Source organism: Benincasa hispida, chromosome 8 (genome assembly GCF_027475165.1).
Source record: "Benincasa hispida cultivar pf3 chromosome 8, pf3_genome.v1.1, whole genome shotgun sequence".
Taxonomy (NCBI): domain Eukaryota; kingdom Viridiplantae; phylum Streptophyta; class Magnoliopsida; order Cucurbitales; family Cucurbitaceae; genus Benincasa; species Benincasa hispida.
Genome location: NC_143485.1, coordinates 56,349,041 through 56,367,607, shown reverse-complemented (window position 1 = coordinate 56,367,607; position 18,567 = coordinate 56,349,041). Strand labels below are relative to the sequence as shown.

At 34.8% G+C, this 18,567-nt stretch overlaps 1 pseudogene; it reads right to left on the bottom strand.

Annotated features, from left to right (window-relative positions):
- Positions 1–2,351: 2,351 nt before the first annotated feature.
- LOC150034715 (uncharacterized) lies at positions 2,352–6,526 on the bottom strand (annotated as a pseudogene).
- Positions 6,527–18,567: the final 12,041 nt, after the last annotated feature.

Here is an 18,567-nt window from a genome sequence, read left to right as displayed (position 1 = left end):
ACCCTTTCATCTTTTATTCTAATGGGTCCAAGTGGAGAGCTTTCAATTCAAATCCATATCCATTTATGCAAGTTTGGGCCTTAGGAATATTGAAACAACAATTGTTGCAAGCATTTCATTTCTCTTGATGATAGGATGGGCCTTGATTCTAGCCCAATCCATAGTTGGGGCTCATTGGGCTAACTATCCCTTTGCTATATAATTTGCTTAAGTCCCCCTTTTAATTCCTTTGTTATCACAAGTTAAGGCTCTCTCTAATTTAATAATAAAAATAAGATCAAAAGAAAAGGAAAAGCACAATTACACATCTTAATTAAATATAACAGTTGAGAATTTCTTATGAGTTTAGGATGAATATAACAGTTGAGAATTTTTTTTATTTTATTTTTTGAAAAGGAAACGAGACTTTTTCATTGAAATAATGAAATGAGTCTATTGCTCAAAGTACAAAGAAACAAAAATAATAGTGAGAATACAATGGAAAGTTCGTCACAACTAGAATAAGATCAAAAGAAAGGACCAGCCCTAAGAATAGAAAAAGAAAGCAACATCCAATGAACAAAAGTATCTGAATGAAACAGTTGAGAATTTCTTATTCGTTGCTTACATTACAAAATTTAATGATATGGCATGGTGGGATTATTTATCTAATTTTTATAAGAGTGTTGAAGTTGCTGAGGGCATCTTTGGATGTCATTACTTTGGATGTCAATCAGGGTGTGAAGCTGTTGAGGGCATCTTTGCAAGCGAGATACATGGAGAGATCGACACTAATTGAGAGAGCGACATTCAGGGACTGTGATTGGGCTTTTGAAACATCAAGGCATGGTGGGATGCTTATCTAATTTGTATGAGAGTGTTGAATCTTTAAATGACACATATTTACAACCAAATAAGAGCAAAGACACCCTTTTGAAGGCTAATATTTGAATCTTCAGCTGATCAAAGGAAGTTATACATGTGCTGTGACATTCATGGAGAGAGCGAGTGGAGAGAGCGAGATACATGGAGAGAGCGAGATATATGGAGAGAGCGACATTTAGGGACTGTGATTGAGCTTTTGAAACATCAAGACATGGTGGGATGCTTATTTAATTTGTATGAGAGTGTTAAAGCTTTAAATGGCACATATTTACAACCAAATCAGAGAAAAGACACCCTTTTGAAGCCTAATATTTGAATCTTCAGCTGATCAAATGAAGTTATACATGTGCTGTGACATTCATGGAGAGAGCGAGATACATGGAGAGAGCGACACTTATGGAGAGAGCGAGATTCATGGAGAGAGTGAGATACATAGAGAGAGCGACATTCAGGGACTGTGATTGGACTTTTGAAACATTAAGGCATAGTGGGATGCTTATCTAATTTGTATGAGAGTATTGAAGCTTTAAATGACACATATTTACAACCAAATCAGAGCAAAGACACTCTTTTGAAGCCTAATATTTGAATCTTCAGCTGATCAAATGAAGTAATAATGTGTTGTGACATTCATGGAGAGGGCGAGATACATGGAGAGGGCGAGATACATGGAGAGAGCGAGATACATGGAGAGAGCGAGATACATGGAGAGAGCGACACTCATGGAGAGAGCGACATTCAGGGACTGTGATTGGGCTTTTGAAACATCAAGGCATGGTAGGATGCTTATCTAATCTGTATGAGAGTGTTGAAGCTTTAAATGACATAACTAAAGACATAACTAAACTTTGCTACCATAACTGCATAAAGTTACTTAAGACATAACTAAACTTTGCTACCATAACTGCAGGATAGCAACATATTACACAACTAAATAATGTAGTAATCATACCTAATTTGATGGGTCTCCTCTATGTGATCGTACCATGTCTTCAATCATCTTTTTCATTTCTTCCATTTGTTTCTCATGATCCTCTTGCATTCTTCTTTGAATGTCTTCGAGTTCCTTAATCCTCGATTGAGACTTCTGGAAATTGACTCTTAATTCATCCATTCCCGCCTCCGTTCCTTGAGTAGATGACGAGCTTGATGACATTGTACTCCTTCGTGACTTAGGTTTAGGGCCCCAACCTAGACCTTTTGAATATCTGGGTCGTGTACCCAAAACCGTCTCACAGATTTCATCCCCTGTTAGTGGTTGAGAACCTTCTACAGTGGGGTTGGATTGTAGTTCCAACATTTGATGCTTGACATAATAATTAAATGGGTAAGAACGAGGGACTAAAGTTAAAAGTGAAAAAAAAAAACACAACAGTAAAGAAAAAATGTTACATGTGCACTTTCAGCAAACTCGTCACAAACTTGCCACCTTTAGAGTGTGTTTCCCTAAATAGGTCAACACGTCTTATTTCTCGACCCTCCTTTGCCTACAACTCTGGCTGCATTTGCAGGAATGACTTTGATATATCAACGTGGTCGAACGGTAATTTCTCTCTATTCTTCCGATTCGTCACAGACATTTCCTACATTTGAAGAAAAAAAAATATGTCAATAGTGTGATGTATTAGTAAATGCAGCAAATGATACACGCCATAAATATTGTACTTGAAACACTTCACTCTCGAAGCGGTCACACAAAAGTACCAATCTTCTAGCCTATTTTTAAGCCAACTAGGCAAACTAGCACGTACTTGTTGAGGATATCCACATTTCCTATAATGTTTGTACAAGTCTGATCTAAATTCTTTGAACAAGTTTTGCATTTTATGTTCTATGAAACAGTTAAGTCGTTGACTGGACAGATCAAGATCGAAATGAGCCTACAAAAGAGGGAGGGAAGAATTAGCATAGATGATGTTCATGACTGTAAAAGAATAAACTTATAATTACTTACCAATAATTGACTTTTAGCCAATTCTATGAACTCGTTTGGAACCTCAGCAAAAGTACGACACTGTACTGGAAATGTGGATCTCACGGCGACGTCAATCGCATTACTAAAAAAAAAACGAATTTTGAGATATCGGTTTTGTCTCCCCCTAATTTATGACGATTGTGATTCTCCTATGTTTTTGTACGTATTTTTCCAACTCGATGTTCCGCGAATGCTCTCGCTTCTTCCGATTGGATGTTGAGCCACTATCTGAAGAATAAAAAATTTAAAACAGTTTATGATGTATTTTAGTTAACTGAATATATTTCAAAATATCTAACCTGAAGTATCACCCACAGAAGATACCGTGTTGCCTATATATAACTCTTGGAATTCTTCATCAGCCTCCCATTGCCTATTAGGGGTTGACATCGTATCTATACAAACACAAAAGAGATAAAACAATATTAAATTAACAATAGATACGTGTAAGCTAGAGAAAAAGAGAATTTAGTGATACATCATTACTCATCATCGTAATCTAATTCAAATTATTATTAGGGGTTGACATCATATCTATACAAACATAAAAGAGAGAAAACAATATTAAATTAACAATAAATACGTGTAAGCTAGAGAAAAAGAGAATTTAGTAGATACATCATTACTCATGATCATCGTAATCTAATTCAAATTATTCATCAACACTTGAACTGTTATTGGGAGATAATTGTTCTCCATCATCATCGTTTATGAAGTCATGATCGCCATGTATAGTAATTGGTCTTTCCACAACTGTAGAATCAACGTCAACTCTGCATAAAGTAACCTCCTCATTAGTTTCATCCACTCGAACGCCACCAACAATTTCTAGTAAATCTTGTTGTGTATTTTCAACATCATCCACTTCCGGTACATCCCATATTCGTTTATTTTGGATTACTTGAACAACTTTCCAATTGCTACCTTTTTGGATGTCATCAATGTAAAAGAATTGTTGTGCTTGGATAGAAAAGATGAAAGGCTCGTCGACATACCAAAAGTGTGATGTATTAATCGATTTGTATCCTAAATCCACATGTGTCCTATTACTTTTTGTGTTATCTGTGTCAAACCATCTACACTTCAACAAGAAAACTTGTCTTTTATTCGCATATTGCAAATCTAATACTTCATGTACAACACCGTAGAAATTGTTATCCACACTTGTGTTCTTAATGATCTACTCGGCCATTAGGACTCCACTATTTTGTGTAGCTCGATGATTATCACGCTCTATAGTGTGAAACCATACCCCATTAACAATGCAACCATTGTAAGAGCGCACCTCAGACGAATGTCCCATTATAAGTGAAAAGAAATCATCGGAGATATCTTCTCTCTCGCGCTGTTATAGAACCTGATAATTACATATACATTAAAATGAGTACGAAAAATGAATCATCCCTCAACCGTTGCCTAGAAAATGATTATGTATACCTGAGATTTGAACCAATGGGGAAATTTGCGTTGATGTTTTATATATAAGTCAGAGGCGCTTCGAGCTTCACGACGAATTAACCTCAAATGTTGCCTACAATATTTATCATTTAAATGTTATATCAAAGGAGATACCCTAGAATTTAGAAAAGGAAAAAGTTTGAAATGTACTTGCGATAGTCTGTTATTTATTTACAATTGTTGAGAATGTACCAATGTGCAATACGCTTTTCCTCCGTTGATAGTGTCCGTAAAGCTGACGCCCCTAATGGTCGTACCCTCTGCCTAAATAATTCAAATTCACCAAATATCTCATGATCGGGAATGTTATCATCATTTCGTTCATATCTATTGAATCTCATTTCAGTCCCACTTAGATATCGTGAGCAGAAGTTCCATGATTCATTCATTGCATATGCTTCCGCTATAGACCCCTCAGGATGTGCTTTGTTTCGTACAAATTGTTTTAGTGTTCGTAAACTCCTTTCAATAGGATACATCCAACTGTAACTAACTAGACCCACCACTTTGGTTTCATATGGTAGATGAACTGCAAGGTGTACCATTACACCGAAAAAGGCAGTTGGGAATATTCTCTCCAATTTACAAAGTATGACTGATGTTTGCTTGTAGTCTGTTCAAATCACTTACACATATTGTCTTTGCACATAAGTCATGAAAGAATGTACACAACCCAACAATAGCAGTGGATACATTCTTCGGTAGGTATGCTCGAATACCAATAGGGAGTAGTCTGTGAAGCAACATATGACAGTAGTGTGTTTTTAGGCCTGATATTTTTCCATCTTTGTCATTGACACATCGTGATATGTTAGATACGTATCCATCAGGGAATTTCACTGATTTCAAATACTTACAAAACGAAATCTGTTCACCATTTGTTAATATGTATGCTGTGTGTGGTTTTACTAATCTATTCTCGACCTGTATCAAGTGTAGGTCCTTTCTTATCTTCAAATCTTATAAGTCCAATCGAGCGTTCGTTGTATCCTTTGTCTTTCTTTTAATATTTAACAATGTGCCCACCAAATTTTCGCATATGTTTTTTTCAATATGCATTACATCCAATTTATGTCATAACAATAGTCTAGACCAATATGGAAGTTGGAAAAAAATACATTTTTTGGTCCAGTTTAGAATTCGCTTTCTTTTTTTGTCTTGCTTCGATGGATGTTTGCTAAGTACAGAAAAGTTTAGCGTATTTATTTGTTGTAATATCTCTTCTCCATTCATTATGATTGGTGGAGGTCTACGTTTAACTTTTCCATCATGTTGTCTATTTCAACGCCAACTATGATTCTCCGGAAGATAACGTCGAAGTCCCATAAATGATATTTTCCCTCTTATCCCAAAGGACGAGTTATCTTCTTTGCATATTGGACATGCTTGATAACCTTTTGTACTCCAACCAGATAAGTCACCATACACAGGGAGGTCATTAATCGTCCATAATAAGGTAGCATATAGTTGAAAAAACTTACCAGCAATAGAATCATAAGTTCGCACACCAATTGTCTACAACTCTTTCAACTCTTCAATCAACGGTTGCAAGTGAACATCAATTTCCTTTCCAGGAGATTTTGGACCAGGTATGAGCAAAGACATGAAGAAGTTTGTTTCTTTCACGCATTTCCAAGGGGGCAAATTATAAGGAATTATCACCACAGGCCACATACTATAAGAAGTGCTCATATTTCCAAACGGATTGAAGCCATCTGAAGCTAATCCCAAACGAACATTTCGAGGATCTAAAGCGAAATGAGAAAATTCACGATCAAAATTAAGAAGCACATAGGCCTCCTTTTTATCTCCAAGTTTCTCTCTTAAGGTTTTGAATTAGGCAACAATTTTCTTGAATTCATCTAGATTATTAGTTAGAGACTTTGATGAATCCATTTTAAATGTGAAGAATTTTTCCCTAAGGTACATTTTACTAGGAAGATCCTTTGTAGCATATAAGTCTTCCAATTTAGTCCATATCCTATTGGTTATTTCTTGATCTAAAACTTGTCTTAAAACATTATCACTAAGGTTTAGGACTAACGTACCATAAGCTACCAGCTCCCAATCTTCTTTTTCTTGAGCTGTCACTGAGGCTGAGAGTGTAGATGGGTCAAAGAGAGCTCTGTGAGTCTTCTGTTGGCCAATAATTACTTTGATTTTGGCCTTCCATAGACCAAAATCTCCTTTACCATTGAACTTTTCTACTTCAAATCTTGCTACTGACATCTTGGAGTAAAACTTGAATCTTGAATCTTCAAGAACCGCAATCTTGTAAGTCTTTTTTCTCTGATACTACTTTGTTGGGCTTGCTCACTTAATTTCTTGAATCAAGAAAAGCCCAAATAATTAAAATGTCTTCAGCTGAACAGACCCATGATCCAAAGGCCTTAGTTGATATGCCCCAAGACCTGGTAGGTAGATCGCTTGGCTCTGGTTATGCCACGACCTTCCAACTGATGTGCAACAGGTGGTAATTACCACTTTCACTGCCTGATGGAAGTGACATCACTCTGATGGGAAAAAGGAAAATAACAAACAATTTGGTTTTCTTTCTCTCTCTCGTTTCAGACTTCTGATTACAGAAGTTCTCTCTAACCCTCTTTTTGTTTGATTGTTTACGTGAGTTTGTTGTGTGAATGAAGAAGAATATGAAACATGCAATGTGATAAAGAGAAAGAGGGGAAGAAGGGCTACATGGAGATGTACGTTGTGTGGGAATGGAGTGCCTACATCCACGGGAAGGAGAAAAACTTTTATTATTCAAGAGCTAAGTCACTTTCTTTTTACAGATCTTGTAGCTTCCTTGTAAGTTTATAAAAGAACACTCTACTAAATGTAAATGATGCATATTTCTACTTTTAGCTGATACAAGTAGTTATATAACAAATTGTAAAGAAAGTGTAAAAAGCAATTGAAGTCTTGATTTGTATGCTTGAGCTTATTTTTATACTTCAAATTGTCTATGGGAAGAAACATATTAAAATTAGAGAGTGAAGATCATTTTAGGAAACTATAAGAAATGTCTACCTAAAATATCCAATATTGAGATATGTCTAGACGATTAATAGTATTACAAAAATAACTACAAGATTTTTAATAAAGGAGAGTGAATATTTCTTTTTTCCAATTATACTTTTGTATATCTAATTATTTATAGATTTAGTATAATAACAGAAATGCAATTGCTTATGTTAGAAGTAAGAGATTTTAAGGAGAATTTTAATAATATATATTCTCTATAACCCAAAACAGACACATTATTCCAAATATTATTATTATTATTATTATTATTATTATTATTATTATAATAATATTATTATTATTATTATTATTTTCTATATTTAGGGTTGAGATTTCTCGTTTTCATTTTTTCATTTACGCGATATGTTCATCCTCTTATTATAACACATGATTCCTTCATCGACAACAATAAAAACAGAGACAACGGATAAATCACAAAGAAGATAGATCATGGTGAAGGAATAAGAGAGAAAAGTATATTATTCCTTGGTGAAGTTTCTATCTTTGCTTGTCTTGGGTCCTACCCCAATTGTGCCTTCTATTAGATGAAGCAAACAAAACTTATGTAGATTCTCAGGCATGGTATTGTGCACCTACTATTGGGAATGTCCTAAAAACTCGCAATTTGTAAACATCAAACATATTTTATTCACAATAAAGTTATTATTGGAATTTCTATCAATAAAGGTATTATTGAATAACATTCTTTTATAAATCCAATAAACTAACCTATTGCTATAATATGAATACTCAAATTTTATGTAAAGACAAAAAAGAGGATCAAGTTTTAGTATATAACCAAAAAGGTCTATAAGTACATAGATAAGTTTGGGCACCTTATCCTAGGGACATTATGAATGCGACCCTCTTTGTATATTGATACAAACGATGTGATCCCAAAATCATTCATGTAGAAACATATGAATGGGGGCATCCCATGCAAAAGATGTTTGCATAAGACCATTGTCACTTTTCTTAATAACGATTATTTACTGTTAAAATTGACTATTTCAATTAGATGAGCTCTTGTTTATCCGATTATCCTTTAATCTGCATAAGTGAGAGTGGTTGAACACCCCCGCTCAATTATCCTTCCATTTTAGGGATAAGACTGGATAGATAGCTGGGGACATAATCTTACAAGAAGAAATTCATTCCTACTCATCTTAGGGTTAGTAGATAGGTTGTTCCCTTTAAGTATTGATTTCTTATGTTGAACAAAGGGGCCCCACCCTCTCATGACAGAGAGAGATATGGTTTATTGGTAGAACCATAAACCAATTATTCAATAGAGAATCAATGAAGACTTAAGGAACAAAATGTATTATAGAGTTTAGTCAAGTAAGGAGAGTGCAACTATTGAGCAATTAGTGGTATGTCTTAGTAGTTAACAAATAGTGATTAATTCAATTTAAAGAGTTTAGCCAATTAATCTCAAATTGTTGGAGCTCATGATCTGTAGGTTCATTAGGTCTCTCTACTAGCTCGTAAAAAGATTAAACCTTAGAATAGCATGTTGAGAGAATTTGGAATATTCAAACTCGATTTAGGGTTTGGATTTTTATATTTAATATAATTAATGTTTAATTTAATGAATTAAATATTCTTAGGGAGTTGATAATATTTAAATATGAATTAAATATTTGATGAGATGTTTTATTAATTTAATATTTGATATTAAATTAAATTAAATTAAATGCAAATTTAAAATTTGAATTTATGAAATTAAAAAATTAAGAAATTTCTTTTTTGATTCTTTGAATTTTTTATATTCAAAATAATAAAAAAAAATTGTCTCTTTTCAAAATTCAATTTTTTTGGAATTCGAATCAAATTTATAATGTAAAATAATATATATTTTTGCAAAATTTAGAAAATGGAAAGTGGGATAATTCCACTTATCCCACTTCAATTAACATCTCAAGCCATTACGAGTTAATGGTTTATGAACTGGCTTGATAAAATTCGATCTTGTTTGAATGAAAAACTTCTATAAATTGAAGTTTTTAAACAGTTTTGACTGAGGCAAAAAAGGAAAACTTCGGAAGAGGAAAATCCAGTTTTTCTCACATCATTAACCCCCATAATCCAACTCTAAATTCTCTTTAATTTGAAGTCCACACTTCAATTTAAGGCCTGAGGATAGTAGAGAAGACTTTGATTATGGTTTACTGTTGAGATTGAAAAAGAAATCAGAAAGAAATCAAACAAATTTGTGGATTCTTCAAAGGTTGTATTGTATATACCCTATTTCTGGTTTTCTACTGAATATGTATGCTATTCCTTTAAATTGATGTAGTTAGAGTGCTTTGATCTGTAATAGCTTCCATTTATTTATCGTCAACTTCATCAATTGGTATTAGAGAATGTTTTAAGTACTCAACTTACGTTAATTTGTGCATGGTGGTTGTTTTCATTGAATTGGATGAAATGGTTGCTGAAATGATTTTTATGACTGGCATCTTAATTTCTGTTCAATTTGCAAGTTATTATTATAATTAGCTCTTTGTTTATGGGTCTTAATGTGTGATTAAGAGTCTGTAAATTAATTAGAATCATTAGAGTTGCAATTTGGTTGTAATTGAAGGAAATTCGAAGCAAGCTCAACTACAGAATTCAAGATTTGAAGCTTCTGTGAGACAGTGTTGCAATACTGTTCTCCATCCAGCCAATAATTGAAGATCAAATCCTATGGCGTTGCAATGCTGGGATGAAGCATTGCGATGTTGTTCATCCTAGCCTAGATCGCACGCGTGCAAGATGACCAACGATTCAGCTGAATCGGTTTGATCGATTCAACCCTTGAGGGTTCGGTCAACTAGTTTTTGACTAATTCAACCATTTTTGGAGTCATGGAAATCCGGTTCAGGCAGTTCGGGTCCGGTTCGATTTGGTTCAAGTAGTCTAGAGGCTTTGTGAAGTTGTTTTAATTTATTATGGTAATAATTAGCTTGTTTGCTTGTTTAAGATGCCAAAAACAGTCCATTTCAGTGTGTGTTTAATTATTTATGCATTACGAATGTATGTTTAATTAAATTAAATCTTGTATATGCATAAAGTATGCCATATAGATTTAAAATCCCATCATAGAAAGCATGTATCATACAATGAAAGTATGTTATAACATGTTATAATATATAGTATGCATGATCTAGGGTTTCATGTTTTTAATATAATTGTTATATTGAAATATGAAATGCTTGATGAATGTTATAGCATGTCTATAGTTTTATAAAATGAGTTAGACATTTAAAATCTATAACAGAGATAAACAACATGCTCACTTAGGGTTAACTAATAACAACTTGTTTTAATAGTTAAAATATGTGCTAGACCTGCTTCTTGTTGTATGATTGAATAAGCCGAAATGATGAATAATTTGTGTGGCCTTTCTTGCCGATCCAATTCGTGAGTCCAATTATTTTTCCCCAAAAGAATTTGGTTTGGTAGAATACTTGGCCACCAATTGTCCACGAGCTTCTAGCTGATGTGCTCCACATGGTTTGCTCCACTAATCTATTCCTAATGGAAGTGAAAGAAAAAATAACTCTGATGGGTGATTATTCAGAATTAATTTCCTTTCTCTCTCTTGCTCTCTCATTCTCTATCTTTTCGATTTCTTCAGGACTTCTTCTATCCCTAATTTCTCTGTTTGATTTTGTGAGACTGATCGAGTAAACAATGAAGAACAAATGCATGCAATCATGTAGACGAAGGGAAGAAAAGAAGAACTACACAACGATATACGTGGTTCAACTTAATGTTGCCTACATCCACGGGAAGGAAAGAGATCTTTATTGAGAGCTGAGTCATAGATTCTTTCTTTTACAGATTTCAAGTTTTTTTTGAAGCTATTGTAATTGTGTACTATGAAAATTTGTAAATGATGAGTACTTATTCTATTTTTCTGATACAAGTAGTTACAATAACAGACTGTAAAAGTTAAAGAAATGTGAAATAATTCTTGAATGTTGAATGTTTGAGCTTATATTCTTCAAATCTCCATCTTAAGCTCAACATGCAAGCTCTTCTCCTTCTGGATTTAACATGTCTTCATCCTTTTTCAGGAAGCTGAAACCCGATCTGACCAAGACAGTTTGCTAGCTTGAGTTTCCTCACAGGTTTGGTAAGCATGTCGGCTGCATTTTCTGCAGTATGAACTTTAAGCACCTCGACTTCTCCTTTCTCTATTCTCTCTTACAAAATGATACTTAATGTCTATGTATTTGGTTGAATGATACTGAGGGTTTTTGGATAGGTGAATGACACTTTGGTTATCACAATAGATTTTTACTACTGTTTGATTAATACCAAAGTTCTTCATCAACCCCTTTAACCATAATGCTTCTTTTATTGCTTCTGATAAAGCCATGTACTCTACTTCTATGGTTGATAATGTTGTGATTGATTGTAAATTAGCTTTCCAACACAACAAATTAGGACCAAATAAGAATAGATAACTTGTTAATGATCTTCTTTTATCTTGGTCACCTGCAAAATCTGAATCAACATATCCATATAGCTCTAAATTTGATTCATTAGTATTTTGATATGTTAATTTTGACTGTTTAGACCAAATTAGATATCTTAAAATCCATTTTGTTGCTTCCCAGTATCTTTTCCCAGGGTTAGACATGTATTTACTGAGTAGATTAGTGCCATATGATAGGTCTGGTCTAGTAGATATCATCAAGTACATTAGACTCCCTACTGCTTGATTCTATGGAATTGATTGCATTTGAGTCAAATGTTCTATGTCTGTTTCTTTTGGTGAGTTTTCTAAGGAAAGTTTAAAATGACTAGCAATAGGTATAGTGACTAGTTTTGCATTAGATATATTAAATCTGTCAATTACTTTTTCACAGAAGCTTAACTGGCTAATGGTTAAAGTTGAGGAATTTCTGTCCCTTTGAATTTCAATCCCAAAGATCTTTCTAGACTGACCCAAGTCCTTCATGTCAAATTCTCTCTTTAAGAGATTTTTTACATGAATTAAATCCTCCTTAAATTTCCCAGCTAGTAGTATATCATCAACATAGAGTAGTAGGTAGACTTTGTCCTTATAGGTAGATGAATTAATATATGAACAAATATCATAGGAACTTCCTTGAAATCCAATACTCTTTATGTAATCATTAAACCTTCTATACCAGCATCTAGAGGATTGTTTTTAACCATATATTGACTTATTTAGGAGACAGAATAGGTCTTCCTTTCCTCTTTCTTCAAACCCTTTAGCTTGAACCATATAGATAACCTCATCTAAGTTTACATGAAGGAAAGTAGTTTTAACATATGGTTGATCTAGTTCAAGGTTGTACTCAGCAACTAGAGATAAAAGTAGTCTAATAGAGGTTTGTTTTACTACTGGTGAAAAAATTTCAAAATAGTCTATGCCTTCCCTCTGTGTAAACCCTTTAGCCACTAACCTTGCCTTGTACCTAGACTTTTTTTCTTTGGTAGAATCCTCTTTTAGTTTATATATCCATTTAGAGGCTATAGGTTTGCATCCTTTAGGAAGAGGGGCTAGGGTCCAAGTATTATTGACAATGAGTGACTCCATTTCTTCACACATAGCTTGAATCCAAGATATAGCATTAGGGTAGTTTACTGCCTCTTAAAAAGTGGCTGGTTCTTAGTCATTAAGAGCTATTGTTGCATTTAGAACTAGGTTCTTGTAGTTAGTTTCAGTATACCTAGCTGGAGGAATTATCACTCTTCTTTGTCTATCCCTAGCCAAAGAATACTGACTTAAACCAGGAACAACTTCAGTATTCCCTATATTATCATTTGAGATATCCTCTTCTTCTTCTTTTGATTCAATATGAGGGTTATGGTTAGTGGAAGAAACTTTAGGTGTCTCCACCTCAATCCTAGCAGTATTAGGGCTATTAGAAACTTCATAAGTTGTCTTTTCTTTTTGCATAAACATCTTTTTTTCTCTAAAAGTGACATCTCTTCTTATGACAAACATTTTCTCAATAGGATTCCACATCTTAAATCCTTTGACACCTTCAGAAAACCCAACAAACATATACTGCCCTAGATTTTAATTTCCCTTGATTTTGGTGAATATAGCCAACACATCCAAATACCCTTAGATTTTATAGGTTAGGTGGATGTGTGATCCATTTTTCATCAGGAGTTAAAAATTTTAGGGAGAAATGTGGACACTTATTTAAGGTGTACATAGTGTAGCTTACAGCCTCAGCCAATATTTTTCACTAAGGATTGCATCTGATAAAAGACATCTAACCCTTTCCATGACTATTCTATTTAGTCTTTCAGCTACTCCATTCTATTGATGAGTGAATCTAACAGTCCTATGCCTAGTTATTCCTATTTCTTTACAGAATTTGTCAAACTCTTCACTACAAAATTTCAGTCCATTATCAGTTCCTAGGTATTTAATTTCTTTAGAAGTTTGCTTCTCTATCATGAGTTTCCATTCCTTCAACCTATCAAACATTTGGTCTTTAGTTTCAAGAAAGTAGACCCAACTTTTCTTAGAGAAGTCATCAGTAAAAGAAAGTAAATACTTTGAGCTACTTGGGCTGGGTGTAGGAGAAGGACTCCATAGGTCAAACTGTATATAGTCTAGGATAGCTTTTGTGGTGTGTTGTGCTTTAGTGAAGCTTTGCCTTGTGGCTTTCCCTAAAACACAGTGTTCACAAAAGGTTAGATTTTCTGAGAGACCTTTAGGTAGAATCCCTTATTTAGATAGGACTTCTAGGCCTTTAGCACTAATGTGAGATAATCTTTTGTGCCATACATCAACCTCTGTGATCTCATTTGTGGTGGCAACATATGCCCCTGTCATCATTTCAACTCCTTTGACCACAAATAAGTCATTTGTCTTTTCCCCAACTAATATCACCTTAGAATCCTTTAGCACCTCAAGGGTTCCTCCTTTACCCCTATACTCACAGCCAATTGCATCTAGCATACCTAAGGAGATTAGATTTCTCTTAAGTAATGGAACATATCTCACATTCCTAAGAAGTTTAATAGTTTCATCCTTAAGTTTCATGGAAACATAGCCAATCCCTTCTATCTTACAGCCTTGATTGTTTCCCATATACATCATTTCTCCTTCAATTTCTTTAAAGGTGTCGAACTAAGGTCTCATTGAGGTCATGTGGTAGGTGCATCCAGAATCTAGGACCCAATCATGTTTTCCTAGAGGATTTACATGGTTGGATTTTTCTAAAATTGAGGTTAAAGCATCTGAGTAGATAAAGGATCCTTCTACAACAGATGCTTGGGGCTGTTTGCCTTTTGAGTCCTTTTCTTTCTTTTGATTCTTTCTTTTTAAGATAAAACAGTCCCAAATTAGACGTCCTTTCTTCTTGCAATACTTACATTTTATTTTCTGTTTTGATTTATTATCTTCAGAGCTGTGAGGTTTTCTGTCCTTGAATGATTTTTTTTGAAGTTTCCTTTAGCAAATAGACCTTCATCACTAGGATGATCCTTTCTATCAATCTATAATTCTAGCTCTCTGGTTCTTAGGGCTGAGATTATAGTGTCTGTGCTTATACTATCTCTTCCATACTTTAGAACATTTTTTATTTCTTTATAGGGTTCAGGTAAGGAGTTTAGAAGCACGTAGGCCTCATGTTCATCATTAAGTTTTTCTCCTAGAGTTTTAAATTAAGCAACAATTTTCTTGAACTCATCTAAGTTATCAGTTAAAGTTTTAGATGAATCCATTTTAAATGTGAAGAACTTCTCCCTAAGATACATTTTACTAGGAAGATCATTAGTAGAATATAACTCTTCTAGTTTAGTCCATATCTTATATGCCATTTCTTGATCTAAAACCTTTCTAAGAACACTGTCACTAAGGTTTAGAACCAACGTACCATAGGCTGCCAGCTCCCAATTTTCTTTTTCTTGTGCTGTCACAGTGGCAGGGAGTGTTGATGGGTCAATGAGGGCTCTGTGAGCTTTCTGCTAGCCGAGAATCGCCTTGATTTTGACCTTCCGCAGTTCGAAGTCTCCTTTTCTATCGAATTTCTCCACTTTAAATCTTGCTACTGACATTTTTGGATGAAAAACTTGAGTATTGATTCTTCAAGAATTGTAATCATGTAAGTCTTTTGCTTTGATACCACGTTTTTGGGCCCGCCTTCTTGTTGTATGTTTGAATAAGCCGAAATGATGAATAATTTTTGTGGCTCTTCTTGCTGATCCAATTTGTGAGTCCAATTATTTTGTCCCAAAAGAATTTGGTTTGGTATAATACTTGGCTACCAATTGTCTACAAGCTTCCAGTTGATGTGCTCCATGTGGTTTGCTTCACTCTTTTCCTGATGGAAGTGCAAAAAAAATAACTCTGATGGGTGATTATTCAGAATTAATTTCCTTTTTCTCTCTTGCTCTCTCGCTCTCTATCTTTTCGATTTCTTCAGGACTTCTTCTAACTCTAATTTCTCTATTTAATTTTGTGCGACTACTCAAGTAAACGATGAAGAACAAATGCCCGCAATCTTATAGACGAAGGGAAGAAAAGAAGAACTACATAACGATATACGTGGTTCGGCTTAATGTTGTCTACATCCATGGGAAGGAGAGAGATCTTTATTGGGAGCTAAGTGATGCATTATTTTATGCGGTGAAATAATGAAAGGAATTACGGTGATGGAAAATGCGTTGTGCAACAATTTTTCTCAGCAGAATCCAAATATAAATCCTACTGAGTTTCCTGGTAAGTCTAGGGTCAAACTCAGGGACTAAGAAAAACAATATGCGGTAATAATTTTTAAGATGACTTTGTGGTAACCAATAAATAAAAGAGTTATTGGGTTGTTATTTGCGGTGTAAAAAGAATGCGGCGGATTTGAGAAAAGATTGATTATGTGACAAATACACTGAGTATTCGGAAGACGGGTTGAGAAGGTCTTTAGCTAGCGTTTCCCGAGAATGTGTTCAAACTATGCGATCATGCTACACTCATTCGAAAGCAAATCATTTTTCAATGCAAATGCGGTAACTTCTAATTCTAGGACGCATGCGATGAATGCGATAATGTCCATGGAGCTTATTCCTAAGTCTCTACTTCTTGCCTATGTGATGATGTAAGATGCACACAAAGACAAGGTGACCGCATACAATCATAACTTATCTCTAGGATGCATGCGATGCGTCAATAGCAAACAGTGCTTATTCCTAAGCTCCTATCTCTTGATTATGCGTTTCTAATCCGACTCTCCCGAACCTAGATTCTAATCTGAGTTTTCCAAGCCTAGATTCTGTCCTTAGACTACCCTCTAGAGTATCTCTAATGGACGAATGACACATACATAATACAAGGTAATCGCATAGAATGAAGATCCCCAGTTATGTTAGCTAAGTGCTTCTCAACCCATTCGATAGATTTAGCTACTCATGTGTAATAAACAGAGAGTGAACATATAAAGAACTAAATTCCATTTCGATAGATGAGATCAAAGTACAAAATAACAATGGAAGATAAGAATAGAGAGCCTGGTAGCAATTCCTTGCTTCCCGAGGCTTTTAAACTGTTAAATCTATTATGCTCAAAGGATGTTCGTGCTTCCGTAGAAGTTGGCCCTCTCTTTGATATTGACGCTTCCGGTACTCTTCCAAGTTCACCGGATCTCTCGGTACAATCTCACTTCCTTCGCTTCCGCCTTCTAAACAAAAGAAAAACTAAGAACAAGGCCACTTCTATCTAAAGGGGAAAATTATCTAACTGTCTAATTAGACGAACTAGACAAACTGCATTACTGAAGGTGGCCTCTTGTATTTATAGAGCTTCAGGGTGAAAGGCTTCTTCTCTCTTATTATTGCACTGATGGGATGGCATTAATTCTCTGTCTGATACGTCGAATATTTGTCACCAAAAAGTTGAGTGTACTTGCTACAGTAGATCGTTATCGGCTTGTCAACTTAATTTGGAATTGACGGTCGTTAACTTTCTATCCCATCGTGATTTATTATGCTTTTCACTCAGATGTGCCCACCATGTTGGACCGGCTCTATGCGGCAACCTTCTTGAGCAGATACTCGCGAGCGCAAATGACCGCATAGCCTTGTGTTAATGTAATCTCTTAATGCGCCTTGCGTTAATGCAATCTCTTGATGCGCTCATTTAGCCTTGCGTTAACGCAATTTCTTGATGCATTCGACCGTTGATTTCTTTGGATCGCATTTTCCACCTTGCGTCAATGCATAATCTTCACAGAAATATATAAGTTAACTGTTTTAATGTGATTGATGCATGCGACTGCAATATTGTGAACTTAATGCTTTTGGATGCAATCTTGTATATTTTTATCAACGCAAACCTGCATTGTTTTATAACTTAGCACTGTAATAACGTGCATTTCTGCCCATTATCACACCCCCAAATTTAAACAATGCTTGTCCTCAAGCATAAGCTAAAAATTTTCTTTAGAAAGTCGACCGCAATCTCTTTTCCTGGATTTCTCAAGGATGCCTTATTCAAGTTTTATACACCAAAAATTTCCTTAATTTTTATCCAGATCTCTTCTTAAAATATTTCTAAGATTTATGGACTGGAAGTTTAACCTTCAAAAATACTTTTACTAGATTCTAGGATATCGCATGATTTATTTCAAAAAAACTTTTTTTCACTGGGGTGTTAAATGTTTTTTTTATCCTTGCATATTTTAGACATTATTATTATTTTGTTTTCTCTGATATTGCGCTAATCCAAGTGCCTCGCCTTCGTTTTTTCTTGCCCCCACGTGTGTCATGTGGACATCCAACTACGAGCAATGCGCTCTTTCTCAGACTATACTCATGCCCATTTGACAGCGGAGTTGTGGTCATTTATTTATACGTTGATCACGATTCTTACCTTCGTTTTGGCTTGACCCCACGTTTTCATGCGGACATCCAACTACGAGTAGGATCGGATTGCAACATTATGATTTTTTTTTAAGATGTAAGGCTAAAAATAACAAGGTCGAAAATGAATACCGTACCCACAAATTTAAAATCCGGCAATGTTCTTATTGCCAAAAGATTGAAAGAAGTCATGTGATCTTCTTAGGAAGTTCGTGAAGGGCCAGTTTGAAAGAAAGCTAGCAGACCACTAACTTCTAGAAATGTTTCATGAGGTGACTGTCCTAAAATTAAGTGGACTCTAGTATATACGAAAAAATAGAAGCATGTGTTTCATCATTGAAATCATAATTGGCAAAGAGAAATCATGTGGTGACTTACTAAATTGATCAATGTTAAATGATTGCGGT